The 22,471-nt window shown below is 44.3% G+C and overlaps 1 protein-coding gene and 1 long non-coding RNA gene across 4 annotated transcripts in view; both read left to right on the top strand.

The window, feature by feature from the left end:
• Window positions 1–22,471, top strand: part of LOC142483133 (acid-sensing ion channel 2-like) — a gene marked incomplete at its 5' end in the record, with an annotated part of 91,427 nt that overhangs the window by 44,364 nt on the left and 24,592 nt on the right.
• LOC142483132 (uncharacterized) lies at window positions 6,864–17,356 on the top strand. 3 transcript variants are annotated; one of them, XR_012797251.1, is made up of 3 exons: window positions 6,864–6,943; window positions 13,224–13,262; window positions 17,212–17,356. It is a non-coding gene; the product is annotated as an uncharacterized LOC142483132 (long non-coding RNA). The 3 variants fall into 3 exon arrangements; XR_012797252.1 differs by lacking the exon at window positions 6,864–6,943 and adding an exon at window positions 7,221–7,298; XR_012797253.1 differs by lacking the exons at window positions 6,864–6,943; window positions 13,224–13,262 and adding an exon at window positions 16,463–16,572.

The raw sequence follows: 22,471 nt of genomic DNA, 5'->3' as shown, positions 1-22,471 counted from the left end.
TGTACAGAGCTTCCCAAACCTCACAGGTCTCTTCTACACATGTACAGAGCTTTCCAAACCCCACAGGTCTCTTCTTCACATATCCAGAGCTTTCAAAACCTCACAGGTCTTTTCTTCACAATGTACAGAGCTTTGCAAACCTCACAGGTCTCTTCTTCACCTGTACAGAGCTTTGCAAACCTCACAGGTCTCTTCTTCACATGTACAGAGCTTTACAAACCTCACAGGTCTCTTCTTTATATGTACATTTATTTCCAAACCTCACAGGTCTCTTCTTCACGTTACAGAGCTTTCCAAACCTCACAGGTCTCTTCTTCACATGTACAGAGCTTTCCAAACCTCACAGGTCTCTTCTTCACATGTACAGAGCTTCCCAAACCTCACAGGTCTCTTCTTCACATGTACAGAGCTTTAAAACCTCAAAGGTCTCTTCTTCACATGTACAGAGCTTCCAAACCTCACAGGTCTCTTCTTCACATGTGCTGAGCTTCCAAACCTCACAGGTCTCTTCTTCATATGTACAGAGCTTCCCAAACCTCACAAGTCTCTTCTTCACATGTGCAGAGCTTCCCAAACCTCACAGGTCTCTTTTTCACATGTACGAAGATTCCCAAACCTCACAGGTCTCTTCTTCATTTGTACAGCGCTTTCTAAACCTCACAGGTCTCGTCTTCACATGTACAGAGCTTTAAAACCTCACAGATCTCTTCTTCATGTGTACAGAGATCTCCAAACCTCACATGTCTCTTCTTCGCATGTACAGAGCTTCCCAAACCTCACAGGTCTCTTCTTCGCATCTACAGAGCTTCCCAAACCTCACAGGTCTCTTCTTCGCATGTACAGAGCTTTCCAAACCTAACAGGTCTCTTCTTCACATATCCAGAGCTTTCAAAACCTCACAGGTCTCTTCTTCACATGTACAGAGCTTTAAAACCTCACAGGTCTCTTCTTCACACGTACAGAGAATTCCAAACCTCATAGGTCTCTTCTTCACACGTACAGAGCTTTCCAAACCTCACAGGTCTCTTCATCACATGTACAGAGCTTCCCAAACCTCACAGGTCTCTTCTTCGTATCTACAGAGCTTCCCAAAGCTCACAGGTCTCTTCTTCACATGTACAGAGCTTCCCAAACCTCACAGGTCTCTTCTACACATGTACAGAGCTTTCCAAACCCCACAGGTCTCTTCTTCACATATCCAGAGCTTTCAAAACCTCACAGGTCTTTTCTTCACAATGTACAGAGCTTTGCAAACCTCACAGGTCTCTTCTTCACCTGTACAGAGCTTTGCAAACCTCACAGGTCTCTTCTTCGCATGTACAGAGCTTTCCAACCTCACAGGTCTCTTCTTCACATGTACAGAGCTTTACAAACCTCACAGGTCTCTTCTTTATATGTACATTTATTTCCAAACCTCACAGGTCTCTTCTTCACGTTACAGAGCTTTCCAAACCTCACAGGTCTCTTCTTCACATGTACAGAGCTTTCCAAACCTCACAGGTCTCTTCTTCACATGTACAGAGCTTCCCAAACCTCACAGGTCTCTTCTTCACATGTACAGAGCTTTAAAACCTCAAAGGTCTCTTCTTCACATGTACAGAGCTTCCAAACCTCACAGGTCTCTTCTTCACATGTGCTGAGCTTCCAAACCTCACAGGTCTCTTCTTCATATGTACAGAGCTTCCCAAACCTCACAAGTCTCTTCTTCACATGTGCAGAGCTTCCCAAACCTCACAGGTCTCTTTTTCACATGTACGAAGATTCCCAAACCTCACAGGTCTCTTCTTCATTTGTACAGCGCTTTCTAAACCTCACAGGTCTCTTCTTCACATGTACAGAGCTTTAATACCTCACAGATCTCTTCTTCATGTGTACAGAGATCTCCAAACCTCACATGTCTCTTCTTCGCATGTACAGAGCTTCCCAAACCTCACAGGTCTCTTCTTCACATGTACAGAGCTTTCCAAACCTCACAGGTCTCTTTTTCACATGTACAGAGCTTTACAAACCTCACAGGTCTCTTCTTTATATGTACATTTATTTCCAAACCTCACAGGTCTCTTCTTCACATGTGCAGAGCTTCCCAAACCTCACAGGTCTCTTCTTCACGTTACAGAGCTTTCCAAACCTCACAGGTCTCTTCTTCACATGTACAGAGCTTTCCAAACCTCACAAGTTTATTCTTCACATGTACAGAGCTTCCCAAACCTCACAGGTCTCTTCTTCATATCTACAGAGCTTCCCAAACCTCACAGGTCTCTTCTTCACATGTACAGAGCTTCCCAAACCTCACAGGTCTCTTCTTCACATGTACAGAGCTTTAAAACCTCACAAGTCTCTTCTTCACATGTGCAGAGCTTCCCAAACCTCACAGGTTTCTTATTCACATGTACAGAGCTTCCCAAACCTCACAGGTCTCTTCTTCACATGTACAGAGCTTTAAAACCTCACAGGTCTCTTCTTCATGTGTACAGAGATCTCCAAACCTCACATGTCTCTTCTTCACATGTACAGAGCTTTCCAAACCTCACAGGTCTCTTCTTTATATGTACATTGATTTCCAAACCTCACAGGTCTCTTCTTCATATGTACAGAGCTTTAAAACCTCACAGGTCTCTTCTTCACATGTACAGAGAATTCCAAACCTCATAGGTCTCTTCTTCACACGTACAGAGAATTCCAAACCTCACAGGTCTCTTCATCACATGTACAGAGCTTCCCAAACCTCACAGGTCTCTTCTTCACATGTACAGAGCTTTCCAAACCTCACAGGTCTCTTCTTCACATGTACAGAGCTTCCCAAACCTCACTGGTCTCTTCTTCACATGTACAGAGCTTTCCAAACCTCAGGTCTCTTCTTCACATGTACAGAGCTTTCCAAACCCCACAGGTCTCTTCTTCACATATCCAGAGCTTTCAAAACCTCACAGGTCTCTTCTTCACAATGTACAGTGCTTTTAAACCTCACAGGTCTCTTCTTCACGTTACAGAGCTTTCCAAACCTCACAGGTCCCTTCTTCACATGTACAGAGCTTTCCAAACCTCACAGGTCCCTTCTTCACATGTACAGAGCTTTCCTAAACCTCACAGGTCTCTTCTTCACCTGTACAGAGCTTTCCAAACCTCACATGTCTCTTCTTCACATCTACAGAGCTTCCCAAACCTCACAGCTCTCTTCTTCACATGTACAGAGCTTCCCAAACCTCACAGGTCTCTTCTTCGCATGTACAGAGCTTCCCAAACCTCACAGGTCTCTTCTTCGCATGTACAGAGCTTTCCAAACCTCACAGGTCTCTTCTTCACATGTACAGAGCTTTACAAACCTCACAGGTCTCTTCTTTATATGTACATTGATTTCCAAACCTCACAGGTCTCTTCTTCACGTTACAGAGCTTTCCAAACCTCACAGGTCTCTTCTTTATATGTACATTGATTTCCAAACCTCACGGGTCTCTTCTTCACATGTTCAGAGTTTCCCAAACCTCACAGTTCTCTTCTTCACATGTACAGAGCTTCCCAAACCTCACAGGTCTCTTATTCACGTGTACAGAGCTTTCCAAACCTCACAGGTCTCTTCTTCACATGTACAGAGCTTTACAAACCTCACAGGTCTCTTCTTTATATGTACATTTATTTCCAAACCTCACAGGTCTCTTCTTCACATGTACAGAGCTTCCAAACCTCACAGGTCTCTTCTTCACATGTGCAGAGCTTCCAAACCTCACAGGTCTCTTTTTCACATGTACGAAGATTCCCAAACCTCACAGGTTTCTTCTTCACATGTACAGAGCTTTAAAACCTCACAGGTCTCTTCTTCACATGTACAGAGCTTTAAAACCTCACAGGTCTCTTCTTCACATGTACAGAGCTTTAAAACTTCACCGGTCTCTTCTTCACACGTACAGAGCTTTCCAAACCTCACAGGTCTCTTCATCATATGTACAGAGCTTCCCAAACCTCACAGGTCTCTTCTTCGTATCTACAGAGCTTCCCAAAGCTCACAGGTCTCTTCTTCACATGTACAGAGCTTCCCAAACCTCACAGGTCTCTTCTACACATGTACAGAGCTTTCCAAACCCCACAGGTCTCTTCTTCACATATCCAGAGCTTTCAAAACCTCACAGGTCTTTTCTTCACAATGTACAGAGCTTTGCAAACCTCACAGGTCTCTTCTTCACCTATACAGAGCTTTGCAAACCTCACAGGTCTCTTCTTCGCATGTACAGAGCTTTCCAACCTCACAGGTCTCTTCTTCACATGTACAGAGCTTTACAAACCTCACAGGTCTCTTCTTTATATGTACATTTATTTCCAAACCTCACAGGTCTCTTCTTCACGTTACAGAGCTTTCCAAACCTCACAGGTCTCTTCTTCACATGTACAGAGCTTTCCAAACCTCACAAGTCTCTTCTTCACCTGTACAGAGCTTCCCAAACCTCACAGGTCTCTTCTTCACATGTACAGAGCTTCCCAAACCTCACAGGTCTCTTCTTCATATCTACAGAGCTTCCCAAACCTCACAGGTCTCTTCTTCACATGTACAGAGCTTCCCAAACCTCACAGGTCTCTTCTTCACATGTACAGAGCTTTAAAACCTCAAAGGTCTCTTCTTCACATGTACAGAGCTTCCAAACCTCACAGGTCTCTTCTTCACATGTGCTGAGCTTCCAAACCTCACAGGTCTCTTCTTCATATGTACAGAGCTTCCCAAACCTCACAAGTCTCTTCTTCACATGTGCAGAGCTTCCCAAACCTCACAGGTCTCTTTTTCACATGTACGAAGATTCCCAAACCTCACAGGTCTCTTCTTCATTTGTACAGCGCTTTCTAAACCTCACAGGTCTCTTCTTCACATGTACAGAGCTTTAAAACCTCAAAGGTCTCTTCTTCACATGTACAGAGCTTTCCAAACCTCACAGGTCTCTTCTTCACATGTACAGAGCTTTCCAAACCTCACAGGTCTCTTCTTCACATGTACAGAGCTTTCCAAACCTCACAAGTCTCTTCTTCACCTGTACAGAGCTTCCCAAATCTCACAGGTCTCTTTATATCTACAGAGCTTTCCAAACCTCACAGGTCTCTTCTTCACATGTACAGAACTTTACAAACCTCACAGGTCTCTTCTTTATATGTACATTTATTTCCAAACCTCACAGGTCTCTTCTTCACGTTACAGAGCTTTCCAAACCTCACAGGTCTCTTCTTCACATGTACAGAGCTTCCAAACCTCACAGGTCTCTTCTTCACATGTGCAGAGCTTCCAAACCTCACAGGTCTCTTTTTCACATGTACGAAGATTCCCAAACCTCACAGGTTTCTTCTTCATTTGTACAGAGCTTTCCAAACCTCACAGGTCTCTTCTTCACATGTACAGAGCTTTAAAACCTCACAGATCTCTTCTTCATGTGTACAGAGATCTCCAAACCTCACATGTCTCTTCTTCACATCTACAGAGCTTCCCAAAGCTCACAGGTCTCTTCTTCACATGTACAGAGCTTCCCAAACCTCACAGGTCTCTTCTACACATGTACAGAGCTTTCCAAACCTCACAGGTCTCTTCTTCACATGTACAGAGCTTTCCAAACCTCACAGGTCTCTTCTTCACATGTACAGAGCTTTCCAAACCTCACAGGTCTCTTCTTCACATGTACAGAGCTTTACAAACCTCACAGGTCTCTTCTTTATATGTACATTTATTTCCAAACCTCACAGGTCTCTTCTTCACATGTACAGAGCTTCCAAACCTCACAGGTCTCTTCTTCACATGTGCAGAGCTTCCAAACCTCACAGGTCTCTTTTTCACATGTACGAAGATTCCCAAACCTCACAGGTTTCTTCTTCACATGTACAGAGCTTTAAAACCTCACAGGTCTCTTCTTCACATGTACAGAGCTTTAAAACCTCACAGGTCTCTTCTTCACATGTACAGAGCTTTAAAACTTCACCGGTCTCTTCTTCACACGTACAGAGCTTTCCAAACCTCACAGGTCTCTTCATCATATGTACAGAGCTTCCCAAACCTCACAGGTCTCTTCTTCGTATCTACAGAGCTTCCCAAAGCTCACAGGTCTCTTCTTCACATGTACAGAGCTTCCCAAACCTCACAGGTCTCTTCTACACATGTACAGAGCTTTCCAAACCTCACAGGTCTCTTCTACACATGTACAGAGCTTTCCAAACCTCACAGGTCTCTTCTACACATGTACAGAGCTTTCCAAACCCCACAGGTCTCTTCTTCACATATCCAGAGCTTTCAAAACCTCACAGGTCTTTTCTTCACAATGTACAGAGCTTTGCAAACCTCACAGGTCTCTTCTTCACCTATACAGAGCTTTGCAAACCTCACAGGTCTCTTCTTCGCATGTACAGAGCTTTCCAACCTCACAGGTCTCTTCTTCACATGTACAGAGCTTTACAAACCTCACAGGTCTCTTCTTTATATGTACATTTATTTCCAAACCTCACAGGTCTCTTCTTCACGTTACAGAGCTTTCCAAACCTCACAGGTCTCTTCTTCACATGTACAGAGCTTCCAAACCTCACAGGTCTCTTCTTCACATGTGCAGAGCTTCCAAACCTCACAGGTCTCTTTTTCACATGTACGAAGATTCCCAAACCTCACAGGTTTCTTCTTCATTTGTACAGAGCTTTCCAAACCTCACAGGTCTCTTCTTCACATGTACAGAGCTTTAAAACCTCACAGATCTCTTCTTCATGTGTACAGAGATCTCCAAACCTCACATGTCTCTTCTTCACATCTACAGAGCTTCCCAAAGCTCACAGGTCTCTTCTTCACATGTACAGAGCTTCCCAAACCTCACAGGTCTCTTCTACATATGTACAGAGCTTTCCAAACCTCACAGGTCTCTTCTTCACATGTACAGAGCTTTCCAAACCTCACAGGTCTCTTCTTCACATGTACAGAGCTTTCCAAACCTCACAGGTCTCTTCTTCACATGTACAGAGCTTTACAAACCTCACAGGTCTCTTCTTTATATGTACATTTATTTCCAAACCTCACAGGTCTCTTCTTCACATGTACAGAGCTTCCAAACCTCACAGGTCTCTTCTTCACATGTGCAGAGCTTCCAAACCTCACAGGTCTCTTTTTCACATGTACGAAGATTCCCAAACCTCACAGGTTTCTTCTTCACATGTACAGAGCTTTAAAACCTCACAGGTCTCTTCTTCACATGTACAGAGCTTTAAAACCTCACAGGTCTCTTCTTCACATGTACAGAGCTTTAAAACTTCACCGGTCTCTTCTTCACACGTACAGAGCTTTCCAAACCTCACAGGTCTCTTCATCATATGTACAGAGCTTCCCAAACCTCACAGGTCTCTTCTTCGTATCTACAGAGCTTCCCAAAGCTCACAGGTCTCTTCTTCACATGTACAGAGCTTCCCAAACCTCACAGGTCTCTTCTACACATGTACAGAGCTTTCCAAACCCCACAGGTCTCTTCTTCACATATCCAGAGCTTTCAAAACCTCACAGGTCTTTTCTTCACAATGTACAGAGCTTTGCAAACCTCACAGGTCTCTTCTTCACCTATACAGAGCTTTGCAAACCTCACAGGTCTCTTCTTCGCATGTACAGAGCTTTCCAACCTCACAGGTCTCTTCTTCACATGTACAGAGCTTTACAAACCTCACAGGTCTCTTCTTTATATGTACATTTATTTCCAAACCTCACAGGTCTCTTCTTCACGTTACAGAGCTTTCCAAACCTCACAGGTCTCTTCTTCACATGTACAGAGCTTTCCAAACCTCACAAGTCTCTTCTTCACCTGTACAGAGCTTCCCAAACCTCACAGGTCTCTTCTTCACATGTACAGAGCTTCCCAAACCTCACAGGTCTCTTCTTCATATCTACAGAGCTTCCCAAACCTCACAGGTCTCTTCTTCACATGTACAGAGCTTCCCAAACCTCACAGGTCTCTTCTTCACATGTACAGAGCTTTAAAACCTCAAAGGTCTCTTCTTCACATGTACAGAGCTTCCAAACCTCACAGGTCTCTTCTTCACATGTGCTGAGCTTCCAAACCTCACAGGTCTCTTCTTCATATGTACAGAGCTTCCCAAACCTCACAAGTCTCTTCTTCACATGTGCAGAGCTTCCCAAACCTCACAGGTCTCTTTTTCACATGTACGAAGATTCCCAAACCTCACAGGTCTCTTCTTCATTTGTACAGCGCTTTCTAAACCTCACAGGTCTCTTCTTCACATGTACAGAGCTTTAAAACCTCAAAGGTCTCTTCTTCACATGTACAGAGCTTTCCAAACCTCACAGGTCTCTTCTTCACATGTACAGAGCTTTCCAAACCTCACAGGTCTCTTCTTCACATGTACAGAGCTTTCCAAACCTCACAAGTCTCTTCTTCACCTGTACAGAGCTTCCCAAATCTCACAGGTCTCTTTATATCTACAGAGCTTTCCAAACCTCACAGGTCTCTTCTTCACATGTACAGAACTTTACAAACCTCACAGGTCTCTTCTTTATATGTACATTTATTTCCAAACCTCACAGGTCTCTTCTTCACGTTACAGAGCTTTCCAAACCTCACAGGTCTCTTCTTCACATGTACAGAGCTTCCAAACCTCACAGGTCTCTTCTTCACATGTGCAGAGCTTCCAAACCTCACAGGTCTCTTTTTCACATGTACGAAGATTCCCAAACCTCACAGGTTTCTTCTTCATTTGTACAGAGCTTTCCAAACCTCACAGGTCTCTTCTTCACATGTACAGAGCTTTAAAACCTCACAGATCTCTTCTTCATGTGTACAGAGATCTCCAAACCTCACATGTCTCTTCTTCACATCTACAGAGCTTCCCAAAGCTCACAGGTCTCTTCTTCACATGTACAGAGCTTCCCAAACCTCACAGGTCTCTTCTACACATGTACAGAGCTTTCCAAACCTCACAGGTCTCTTCTTCACATGTACAGAGCTTTCCAAACCTCACAGGTCTCTTCTTCACATGTACAGAGCTTTCCAAACCTCACAGGTCTCTTCTTCACATATCCAGAGCTTTCAAAACCTCACAGGTCTCTTCTTCACATGTACAGAGCTTTAAAACCTCACAGGTCTCTTCTTCACATGTACAGAGCTTTAAAACTTCACCGGTCTCTTCTTCACACGTACAGAGAATTCCAAACCTCATAGGTCTCTTCTTCACACGTACAGAGCTTTCCAAACCTCACAGGTCTCTTCATCACATGTACAGAGCTTCCCAAACCTCACAGGTCTCTTCTTCGTATCTACAGAGCTTCCCAAACCTCACAGGTCTCTTCTTCGTATCTACAGAGCTTCCCAAACCTCACAGGTCTTTTCTTCACAATGTACAGAGCTTTGCAAACCTCACAGGTCTCTTCTTCACCTGTACAGAGCTTTGCAAACCTCACAGGTCTCTTCTTCGCATGTACAGAGCTTTCCAACCTCACAGGTCTCTTCTTCACATGTACAGAGCTTTACAAACCTCACAGGTCTCTTCTTTATATGTACATTTATTTCCAAACCTCACAGGTCTCTTCTTCACGTTACAGAGCTTTCCAAACCTCACAGGTCTCTTCTTCACATGTACAGAGCTTTCCAAACCTCACAAGTCTCTTCTTCACCTGTACAGAGCTTCCCAAACCTCACAGGTCTCTTCTTCATATCTACAGAGCTTCCCAAACCTCACAGGTCTCTTCTTCACATGTACAGAGCTTCCCAAACCTCACAGGTCTCTTCTTCACATGTACAGAGCTTTAAAACCTCAAAGGTCTCTTCTTCACATGTACAGAGCTTCCAAACCTCACAGGTCTCTTCTTCACATGTGCTGAGCTTCCAAACCTCACAGGTCTCTTCTTCATATGTACAGAGCTTCCCAAACCTCACAAGTCTCTTCTTCAGATGTGCAGAGCTTCCCAAACCTCACAGGTCTCTTTTTCACATGTACGAAGATTCCCAAACCTCACAGGTCTCTTCTTCATTTGTACAGAGCTTTAAAACCTCACAGATCTCTTCTTCATGTGTACAGAGATCTCCAAACCTCACATGTCTCTTCTTCGCATGTACAGAGCTTCCCAAACCTCACAGGTCTCTTCTTCGCATGTACAGAGCTTTCCAAACCTCACAGGTCTCTTCTTCACATGTGCAAAGCTTCCCAAACCTCACAGGTCTCTTCTTCACGTTACAGAGCTTTCCAAACCTCACAGGTCTCTTCTTCACATGTACAGAGCTTTCCAAACCTCACAGGTCTCTTCTTCACATGTACAGAGCTTTCCAAACCTCACAGGTCTCTTCTTCACATGTACAGAGCTTTCCAAACCTCACAAGTCTCTTCTTCACCTGTACAGAGCTTCCCAAACCTCACAGGTCTCTTCTTCACATGTACAGAGCTTTAAAACCTCACAGGTCTCTTCTTCACATGTGCAGAGCTTCCAAACCTCACAGGTCTCTTCTTCATATGTACAGAGCTTCCCAAACCTCACAAGTCTCTTCTTCACATGTGCAGAGCTTCCCAAACCTCACAGGTCTCTTTTTCACATGTACGAAGCTTCCCAAACCTCACAGGTCTCTTCTTCACATGTACAGAGCTTCCCAAACCTCACAGGTCTCTTCTTCACATGTACAGAGCTTTAAAACCTCACAGGTCTCTTCTTCACATGTGCAGAGCTTCCAAACCTCACAGGTCTCTTCTTCATATGTACAGAGCTTCCCAAACCTCACAGGTCTCTTCTTCACATGTGCAGAGCTTCCCAAACCTCACAGGTCTCTTTTTCACATGTACAGAGCTTCCCAAACCTCACAGGTCTCTTCTTCACATGTACAGAGCTTCCCAAACCTCACAGGTCTCTTCTTTATATTTACATTGATTTCCAAACCTCACAGTTCCCTTCTTCACATGTACAGAGCTTCCCAAACCTCACAGGTCTCTTCTTCGTATATACAGAGCTTTCCAAACCTCACAGGTCTCTTCTTCACAATGTACAGAGCTTTAAAACCTCACAGGTCTCTTCTTCACGTTACAGAGCTTTCCAAACCTCACAGGTCCCTTCTTCACATGTACAGAGCTTCCCAACCCTCACAGGTCTCTTCTTCGTATCTACAGAGCTTCCTAAACCTCACAGGTCATTTCTTCACCTGTACAGAGCTTTGCAAACCTCACAGGTCTCTTCTTCACCTGTACAGAGCTTTCCAAACCTCACAGGTCTCTTCTTCGTATCTACAGAGCTTCCCAAAGCTCACATGTCTCTTCTTCACATCTACAGAGCTTCCCAAACCTCACAGGTCTCTTCTTCGCATGTACAGAGCTTTCCAAACCTCACAGGTCTCTTCTTCACATGTACAGAGCTTTACAAACCTCACAGGTCTCTTCTTTATATGTACATTGATTTCCAAACCTCACAGGTCTCTTCTACACATGTGCAGAGCTTCCCAAACCTCACAGGTCTCTTCTTCACATTACAGAGCTTTCCAAACCTCACAGGTCTCTTCTTCACATTACAGAGATTCCCAAACCTCACAGGTCTCTTCTTCACATTACAGAGCTTTCCAAACCTCACAGGTCTCTTCTTCACATTACAGAGATTCCCAAACCTCACAGGTCTCTTTATATCTACAGAGCTTCCCAAACCTCACAGGTCTCTTCTTCACATGTACAGAGCTTCCCAAACCTCACAGGTCTCTTCTTCACATGTACAGAGCTTTAAAACCTCACAGGTCTCTTCTTCACATGTGCAGAGCTTCCCAAACCTCACTGGTCTCTTCTTCACATGTACAGAGATTTCCAAAGCTCACAGGTCTCTTCTTCGTATCTACAGAGCTTCCCAAAGCTCACAGGTCTCTTCTTCACATGTACAGAGCTTCCCAAACCTCACAGGTCTCTTCTACACATGTACAGAGCTTTCCAAACCTCACAGGTCTCTTCTTCACATGTACAGAGCTTTCCAAACCTCACAGGTCTCTTCTTCACATGTACAGAGCTTTCCAAACCCCACAGGTCTCTTCTTCACATATCCAGAGCTTTCAAAACCTCACAGGTCTCTTCTTCACAATGTACAGAGCTTTAAAACCTCACAGGTCTCTTCTTCACGTTACAGAGCTTTCCAAACCTCACAGGTCCCTTCTTCACATGTACAGAGCTTTCCTAAACCTCACAGGTCTCTTCTTCACCTGTACAGAGCTTTCCAAACCTCACAGGTCTCTTCTTCGTATCTACAGAGCTTCCCAAAGCTCACAGGTCTCTTCTTCACATGTACAGAGCTTCCCAAACCTCACAGCTCTCTTCTTCACATGTACAGAGCTTCCCAAACCTCACAGGTCTCTTCTTCGCATGTACAGAGCTTCCCAAACCTCACAGGTCTCTTCTTCGCATGTACAGAGCTTTCCAAACCTCACAGGTCTCTTCTTCACATGTTCAGAGTTTCCCAAACCTCACAGTTCTCTTCTTCACATGTTCAGAGCTTCCCAAACCTCACAGGTCTCTTATTCACGTGTACAGAGCTTTCCAAACCTCACAGGTCTCTTCTTCACATGTACAGAGCTTTACAAACCTCACAGGTCTCTTCTTTATATGTACATTTATTTCCAAACCTCACAGGTCTCTTCTTCACGTTACAGAGCTTTCCAAACCTCACAGGTCTCTTCTTCACATGTACAGAGCTTTCCAAACCTCGCAAGTCTCTTCTTCACCTGTACAGAGCTTCCCAAACCTCACAGGTCTCTTCTTCATATCTACAGAGCTTCCCAAACCTCACAGGTCTCTTCTTCACATGTACAGAGCTTCCCAAACCTCACAGGTCTCTTCTTCACATGTACAGAGCTTTCCAAACCCCACAGGTCTCTTCTTCACATGTACAGAGCTTCCCAAACCTCACAGGTCTCTTCTACACATGTACAGAGCTTCCCAAACCTCACAGGTCTCTTCTTCACATGTACAGAGCTTCCCAAACCTCACAGGTCTCTTCTTCACATGTACAGAGCTTTAAAACCTCACATATCTCTTTTTCATGTGTACAGAGATCTCCAAACCTCACATGTCTCTTCTTCACATCTACAGAGCTTCCCAAAGCTCACAGGTCTCTTCTTCACATGTACAGAGCTTCCCAAACCTCACAGGTCTCTTCTTCACATGTACAGAGCTTTCCAAACCTCACAGGTCTCTTCTTCACATGTACAGAGCTTTCCAAACCTCATAGGTCTCTTCTTCACATATCCAGAGCTTTCAAAACCTCACAGGTCTCTTCTTCACATGTACAGAGCTTTAAAACCTCACAGGTCTCTTCTTCACACGTACAGAGCTTCCCAAACCTCACAGGTCTCTTCTTCGTATCTACAGAGCTTCCCAAAGCTCACAGGTCTCTTCTTCACATGTACAGAGCTTCCCAAACCTCACAGGTATCTTCTACACATGTACAGAGCTTTCCAAACCTCACAGGTCTCTTCTTTACATGTACAGAGCTTCCCAAACCTCACAGGTCTCTTCTTCGTATCTACAGAGCTTCCCAAAGCTCACAGGTCTCTTCTTCACATGTACAGAGCTTCCCAAACCTCACAGGTCTCTTCTTCACATATCCAGAGCTTTCAAAACCTCACAGGTCTTTTCTTCACAATGTACAGAGCTTTGCAAACCTCACAGGTCTCTTCTTCACCTGTACAGAGCTTTGCAAACCTCACAGGTCTCTTCTTCGCATGTGCAGAGCTTTCCAACCTCACAGGTCTCTTCTTCACATGTACAGAGCTTTACAAACCTCACAGGTCTCTTCTTTATATGTACATTTATTTCCAAACCTCACAGGTCTCTTCTTCACGTTACAGAGCTTTCCAAACCTCACAGGTCTCTTCTTCACATGTACAGAGCTTTCCAAACCTCACAAGTCTCTTCTTCACCTGTACAGAGCTTCCCAAACCTCACAGGTCTCTTCTTCATATCTACAGAGCTTCCCAAACCTCACAGGTCTCTTCTTCACATGTACAGAGCTTTAAAACCTCAAAGGTCCCTTCTTCACATGTACAGAGCTTTCCTAAACCTCACAGGTCTCTTCTTCACCTGTACAGAGCTTTCCAAACCTCACAGGTCTCTTCTTCGTATCTACAGAGCTTCCCAAAGCTCACATGTCTCTTCTTCACATCTACAGAGCTTCCCAAACCTCACAGCTCTCTTCTTCACATGTACAGAGCTTCCCAAACCTCACAGGTCTCTTCTTCGCATGTACAGAGCTTTCCAAACCTCACAGGTCTGTTCTTCACATGTACAGAGCTTTACAAACCTCACAGGTCTCTTCTTTATATGTACATTGATTTCCAAACCTCACAGGTCTCTTCTTCACATGTTCAGAGTTTCCCAAACCTCACAGTTCTCTTCTTCACATGTTCAGAGCTTCCCAAACCTCACAGGTCTCTTATTCACGTGTACAGAGCTTTCCAACCCTCACATGTCTCTTCTTCACATTACAGAGCTTCCCAAACCTCACAGGTCTCTTCTTCACATGTACAGAGCTTTCCAAACCTCACAAGTCTCTTCTTCACATGTACAGAGCTTCCCAAACCTCACAGGTCTCTTCTTCATATGTACAGAGCTTTAAAACCTCACAGGTCTCTTCTTCATATGTACAGAGCTTCCCAAACCTCACAGGTCTCTTCTTCGTATCTACAGAGCTTCCCAAAGCTCACAGGTCTCTTCTTCACATGTACAGAGCTTCCCAAACCTCACAGGTCTCTTCTACACATGTACAGAGCTTTCCAAACCTCACAGGTCTCTTCTTCACATGTACAGAGCTTCCCAAACCTCACAGGTCTCTTCTTCACATGTACAGAGCTTTCCAAACCCCACAGGTCTCTTCTTCACATGTACAGAGCTTCCCAAACCTCACAGGTCTCTTCTACACATGTACAGAGCTTCCCAAACCTCACAGGTCTCTTCTACACATGTACAGAGCTTTCCAAACCTCACAGGTCTCTTCTTCACATATCCAGAGCTTTCAAAACCTCACAGGTCTCTTCTTCACATGTACAGAGCTTTAAAACCTCACAGGTCTCTTCTTCACATGTACAGAGCTTTAAAACTTCACAGGTCTCTTCTTCACACGTACAGAGAATTCCAAACCTCACAGGTCTCTTCATCACATGTACAGAGCTTCCCAAACCTCACAGGTCTCTTCTTCGTATCTACAGAGCTTCCCAAACCTCACAGGTCTCTTCTACACATGTACAGAGCTTCCCAAACCTCACAGGTCTCTTCTTTACATGTACAGAGCTTTCCAAACCCCACAGGTCTCTTCTTCACATATCCAGAGCTTTCAAAACCTCACAGGTCTCTTCTTCACAATGTACAGAGCTTTAAAACCTCACAGGTCTCTTCTTCACGTTACAGAGCTTTCCAAACCTCACAGGTCTCTTCTTCACATGTACAGAGCTTTCCTAAACCTCACAGATCTCCTTCACCTGTACAGAGCTTTGCAAACCTCACAGGTCTCTTCTTCACCTGTACAGAGCTTTCCAAACCTCACAGGTCTCTTCTTCGTATCTACAGAGCTTCCCAAAGCTCACATGTCTCTTCTTCACATCTACAGAGCTTCCCAAACCTCACAGGTCTCTTCTTCGCATGTACAGAGCTTTCCAAACCTCACAGGTCTCTTTTTCACATGTACAGAGCTTTACAAACCTCACAGGTCTCTTCTTTATATGTACATTGATTTCCAAACCTCACAGGTCTCTTATTCGCGTGTACAGAGCTTTCCAAACCTCACAGGTCTCTTCTTCACATGTACAGAGCTTTACAAACCTCACAGGTCTCTTCTTTATATGTACATTTATTTCCAAACCTCACAGGTCTCTTCTTCACATGTGCAGAGCTTCCCAAACCTCACAGGTCTCTTCTTCACGTTACAGAGCTTTCCAAACCTCACAGGTCTCTTCTTCACATGTACAGAGCTTCCCAAACCTCACAGGTCTCTTCTTCATATCTACAGAGCTTCCCAAACCTCACAGGTCTCTTCTTCACATGTACAGAGCTTCCCAAACCTCACAGGTCTCTTCTTCACATGTACAGAGCTTTAAAACCTCACAGGTCTCTTCTTCACATGTGCAGAGCTTCCAAACCTCACAGGTCTCTTCTTCATATGTACAGAGCTTCCCAAACCTCACAAGTCTCTTCTTCACATGTGCAGAGCTTCCCAAACCTCACAGGTCTCTTTTTCACATGTAAAGAGCTTTCCAAACCTCACAGGTCTCTTCTTCACATGTACAGAGCTTTCCCAAACCTCACAGGTCTCTTCTTCATATGTGCAGAGCTTCCCAAACCTCACAGGTCTCTTTTTCACATGTACGAAGATTCCCAAACCTCACAGGTTTCTTCTTCATTTGTACAGAGCTTTCCAAACCTCACAGGTCTCTTCTTTATATGTACATTGATTTCCAAACCTCACATGTCTCTTCTTCACATGTACAGAGCTTCCCAAACCTCACAGGTCTCTTCTTCATATCTACAGAGCTTCCCAAACCTCACAGGTCTCTTCTTCACATGTACAGAGCTTCCCAAACCTCACAGGTCTCTTCTTCACATGTACAGAGCTTTAAAACCTCACAGGTCTCTTCTTCACATGTGCAGAGCTTCCAAACCTCACAGGTCTCTTCTTCATATGTACAGAGCTTCCCAAACCTCACAAGTCTCTTCTTCACATGTGCAGAGCTTCCCAAACCTCACAGGTCTCTTTTTCACATGTAAAGAGCTTTCCAAACCTCACAGGTCTCTTCTTCACATGTACAGAGCTTTCCCAAACCTCACAGGTCTCTTCTTCATATGTGCAGAGCTTCCCAAACCTCACAGGTCTCTTCTACACATGTACGAAGATTCCCAAACCTCACAGGTTTCTTCTTCATTTGTACAGAGCTTTCCAAACCTCACAGGTCTCTTCTTTATATGTACATTGATTTCCAAACCTCACATGTCTCTTCTTCACATGTACAGAGCTTCCCAAACCTCACAGGTCTCTTCTACACATGTACAGAGCTTTCCAAACCTCACAGGTCTCTTCTACACATGTACAGAGCTTTCCAAACCTCACAGGTCTCTTCTTCACATGTACAGAGCTTTCCAAACCCCACAGGTCTCTTCTTCACATATCTAGAGCTTTCAAAACCTCACAGGTCTCTTCTTCACATGTACAGAGCTTTAAAACTTCACAGGTCTCTTCTTCACACGTACAGAGAATTCCAAACCTCATAGGTCTCTTCTTCACACGTACAGAGAATTCCAAACCTCACAGGTCTCTTCATCACATGTACAGAGCTTCCCAAACCTCACAGGTCTCTTCTTCACATGTACAGAGCTTCCCAAACCTCACAGGTCTCTTCTACACATGTACAGAGCTTCCCAAACCTCACAGGTCTCTTCTTTACATGTACAGAACTTTCCAAACTCCACAGGTCTCTTCTTCACATATCCAGAGCTTTCAAAACCTCACAGGTCTTTTCTTCACAATGTACAGAGCTTTAAAACCTCACAGGTCTCTTCTTCACCTGTACAGAGCTTTCCAAACCTCACAGGTCTCTTCTTCGTATCTACAGAGCTTCCCAAAGCTCACATGTCTCTTCTTCACATCTACAGAGCTTCCCAAATCTCACAGGTCTCTTCTTCGCATGTACAGAGCTTTCCAAACCTCACAGGTCTCTTTTTCACATGTACAGAGCTTTACAAACCTCACAGGTCTCTTCTTTATATGTACATTGATTTCCAAACCTCACAGGTCTCTTATTCGCGTGTACAGAGCTTTCCAAACCTCACAGGTCTCTTCTTCACATGTACAGAGCTTTACAAACCTCACAGGTCTCTTCTTTATATGTACATTTATTTCCAAACCTCACAGGTCTCTTCTTCACATGTGCAGAGCTTCCCAAACCTCACAGGTCTCTTCTTCACGTTACAGAGCTTTCCAAACCTCACAGGTCTCTTCTTCACATGTACAGAGCTTTCCAAACCTCACAAGTCTATTCTTCACATGTACAGAGCTTCCCAAACCTCACAGGTCTCTTCTTCATATCTACAGAGCTTCCCAAACCTCACAGGTCTCTTCTTCACATGTACAGAGCTTCCCAAACCTCACAGGTCTATTCTTCACATGTACAGAGCTTTAAAACCTCACAGGTCTCTTCTTCATGTGTACAGAGATCTCCAAACCATACATGTCTCTTCTTCACATGTACAGAGCTTTCCAAACCTCACAGGTCTCTTCTTTATATGTACATTGATTTCCAAACCTCACAGGTCTCTTCTTCATATGTACAGAGCTTTAAAACCTCACAGGTCTCTTCTTCACATGTACAGAGAATTCCAAACCTCATAGGTCTCTTCTTCACACGTACAGGGAATTCCAAACCTCACAGGTCTCTTCATCACATGTACAGAGCTTCCCAAACCTCACAGGTCTCTTCTTCACATGTACAGAGCTTTCCAAACCTCACAGGTCTCTTCTTCACATGTACAGAGCTTCCCAAACCTCACTGGTCTCTTCTTCACATGTACAGAGATTTCCAAACCTCACAGGTCTCTTCTTCGTATCTACAGAGCTTCCCAAAGCTCACAGGTCTCTTCTTCACGTGTACAGAGCTTCCCAAACCTCACAGGTCTCTTCTACACATGTACAGAGCTTTCCAAACCTCACAGGTCTCTTCTTCACATGTACAGAGCTTTCCAAACCCCACAGGTCTCTTCTTCACATATCCAGAGCTTTCAAAACCTCACAGGTCTCTTCTTCACAATGTACAGAGCTTTAAAACCTCACAGGTCTCTTCTTCACGTTACAGAGCTTTCCAAACCTCACAGGTCCCTTCTTCACATGTACAGAGCTTTCCTAAACCTCACAGGTCTCTTCTTCACCTGTACAGAGCTTTCCAAACCTCACGGGTCTCTTCTTCGTATCTACAGAGCTTCCCAGAGCTCACATGTCTCTTCTTCACATCTACAGAGCTTCCCAAACCTCACAGCTCTCTTCTTCACATGTACAGAGCTTCCCAAACCTCACATGTCTCTTCTTCGCATGTACAGAGCTTTCCAAACCTCACAGGTCTCTTCTTCACATGTACAGAGCTTTACAAACCTCACAGGTCTTTTCTTTATATGTACATTGATTTCCAAACCTCACAGGTCTCTTCTTCACGTTACAGAGCTTTCCAAACCTCACAGGTCTCTTCTTCACATGTACAGAGCTTTCCAAACCTCGCAAGTCTCTTCTTCACCTGTACAGAGCTTCCCAAACCTCACAGGTCTCTTCTTCATATCTACAGAGCTTCCCAAACCTCACAGGTCTCTTCTTCACATGTACAGAGCTTCCCAAACCTCACAGGTCTCTTCTTCACATGTTCAGAGCTTTAAAACCTCACAGGTCTCTTCTTCACATGTACAGAGCTTCCAAACCTCACAGGTCTCTTCTTCACATGTGCAGAGCTTCCAAACCTCACAGGTCTCTTCTTCATATGTACAGAGCTTCCCAAACCTCACAAGTCTCTTCTTCACATGTGCAGAGCTTCCCAAACCTCACAGGTCTCTTTTTCACATGTACGAAGATTCCCAAACCTCACAGGTTTCTTCTTCATTTGTACAGAGCTTCCCAAACCTCACAGGTCTCTTCTTCACATGTACAGAGCTTTCCAAACCTCACAGGTCTCTTCTTCACATGTACAGAGCTTTCCAAACCTCACAGGTCTCTTCTTCACATGTACAGAGCTTTCCAAATCTCACAGGTCTCTTCTTCACATATCCAGAGCTTTCAAAACCTCACAGGTCTCTTCTTCACATGTACAGAGCTTTAAAACCTCACAGGTCTCTTCTTCACATGTACAGAGCTTTAAAACTTCACAGGTCTCTTCTTCACACGTACAGAGCTTTCCAAACCTCACAGGTCTCTTCATCACATGTACAGAGCTTCCCAAACCTCACAGGTCTCTTCTTCGTATCTACAGAGCTTCCCAAACCTCACAGGTCTCTTCTTCACATGTACAGAGCTTCCCAAAGCTCACAGGTCTCTTCTTCACATGTACAGAGCTTTCCAAACCTCACAGGTCTCTTCTTCACATGTACAGAGCTTCCCAAACCCCACAGGTCTCTTCTTCACATATACAGAGCTTCCCAAACCTCACAGGTCTCTTCTTCACGTGTACAGAGCTTTAAAACCTCACAGGTCTCTTCTTCACGTTACAGAGCTTTCCAAACCTCACAGGTCTCCTTCACATGTACAGAGCTTTCCCAAACCTCACAGGTCTCTTCTTCACATCTACAGAGCTTTCCAAACCTCACAGGTCTCTTCTTCGTATCTACAGAGATCCCCAAACCTCACAGGTCTCTTCTACACATGTACAGAGCTACCCAAACCTCACAGGTCTCTTCTTCGCATGTACAGAGCTTTCCAAACCTCACAGGTCTCTTCTTTATATGTACATTGATTTCCAAACCTCACAGGTCTCTTCTACGCATGTACAGAGCTTTCCAAACCTCACAGGTCTCTTCTTTATATGTACATTGATTTCCAACCCTCACAGGTCTCTTCTTCACATGTGCAGTGCTTCCCAAACCTCACAGGTCTCTTCTTCGCATGTACAGAGCTTTCCAAACCTCACAGGTCTCTTCTTCACATGTACAGAGCTTTCCAAACCTCACAGGTCTCTTTTTCACATGTACAGAGCTTTACAAACCTCACAGGTCTCTTCTTTATATGTACATTGATTTCCAAACCTCACAGGTCTCTTATTCGCGTGTACAGAGCTTTCCAAACCTCACAGGTCTCTTCTTCACATGTACAGAGCTTTACAAACCTCACAGGTCTCTTCTTTATATGTACATTTATTTCCAAACCTCACAGGTCTCTTCTTCACATGTGCAGAGCTTCCCAAACCTCACAGGTCTCTTCTTCACGTTACAGAGCTTTCCAAACCTCACAGGTCTCTTCTTCACATGTACAGAGCTTTCCAAACCTCACAAGTCTATTCTTCACATGTACAGAGCTTCCCAAACCTCACAGGTCTCTTCTTCATATCTACAGAGCTTCCCAAACCTCACAGGTCTCTTCTTCACATGTACAGAGCTTCCCAAACCTCACAGGTCTATTCTTCACATGTACAGAGCTTTAAAACCTCACAGGTCTCTTCTTCATGTGTACAGAGATCTCCAAACCTCACATGTCTCTTCTTCACATGTACAGAGCTTTCCAAACCTCACAGGTCTCTTCTTTATATGTACATTGATTTCCAAACCTCACAGGTCTCTTCTTCATATGTACAGAGCTTTAAAACCTCACAGGTCTCTTCTTCACATGTACAGAGAATTCCAAACCTCATAGGTCTCTTCTTCACACGTACAGGGAATTCCAAACCTCACAGGTCTCTTCATCACATGTACAGAGCTTCCCAAACCTCACAGGTCTCTTCTTCACATGTACAGAGCTTTCCAAACCTCACAGGTCTCTTCTTCACATGTACAGAGCTTCCCAAACCTCACTGGTCTCTTCTTCACATGTACAGAGATTTCCAAACCTCACAGGTCTCTTCTTCGTATCTACAGAGCTTCCCAAAGCTCACAGGTCTCTTCTTCACGTGTACAGAGCTTCCCAAACCTCACAGGTCTCTTCTACACATGTACAGAGCTTTCCAAACCTCACAGGTCTCTTCTTCACATGTACAGAGCTTTCCAAACCCCACAGGTCTCTTCTTCACATATCCAGAGCTTTCAAAACCTCACAGGTCTCTTCTTCACAATGTACAGAGCTTTAAAACCTCACAGGTCTCTTCTTCACGTTACAGAGCTTTCCAAACCTCACAGGTCCCTTCTTCACATGTACAGAGCTTTCCTAAACCTCACAGGTCTCTTCTTCACCTGTACAGAGCTTTCCAAACCTCACGGGTCTCTTCTTCGTATCTACAGAGCTTCCCAGAGCTCACATGTCTCTTCTTCACATCTACAGAGCTTCCCAAACCTCACAGCTCTCTTCTTCACATGTACAGAGCTTCCCAAACCTCACATGTCTCTTCTTCGCATGTACAGAGCTTTCCAAACCTCACAGGTCTCTTCTTCACATGTACAGAGCTTTACAAACCTCACAGGTCTTTTCTTTATATGTACATTGATTTCCAAACCTCACAGGTCTCTTCTTCACGTTACAGAGCTTTCCAAACCTCACAGGTCTCTTCTTCACATGTACAGAGCTTTCCAAACCTCGCAAGTCTCTTCTTCACCTGTACAGAGCTTCCCAAACCTCACAGGTCTCTTCTTCATATCTACAGAGCTTCCCAAACCTCACAGGTCTCTTCTTCACATGTACAGAGCTTCCCAAACCTCACAGGTCTCTTCTTCACATGTTCAGAGCTTTAAAACCTCACAGGTCTCTTCTTCACATGTACAGAGCTTCCAAACCTCACAGGTCTCTTCTTCACATGTGCAGAGCTTCCAAACCTCACAGGTCTCTTCTTCATATGTACAGAGCTTCCCAAACCTCACA

This window comes from Ascaphus truei, unplaced genomic scaffold (genome assembly GCF_040206685.1).
Source record: "Ascaphus truei isolate aAscTru1 unplaced genomic scaffold, aAscTru1.hap1 HAP1_SCAFFOLD_298, whole genome shotgun sequence".
Lineage (NCBI taxonomy): Eukaryota > Metazoa > Chordata > Amphibia > Anura > Ascaphidae > Ascaphus > Ascaphus truei.
The sequence above is the reverse complement of the archived record's forward strand: the minus strand, read 5'-3'. Positions and strand labels throughout refer to the sequence as shown.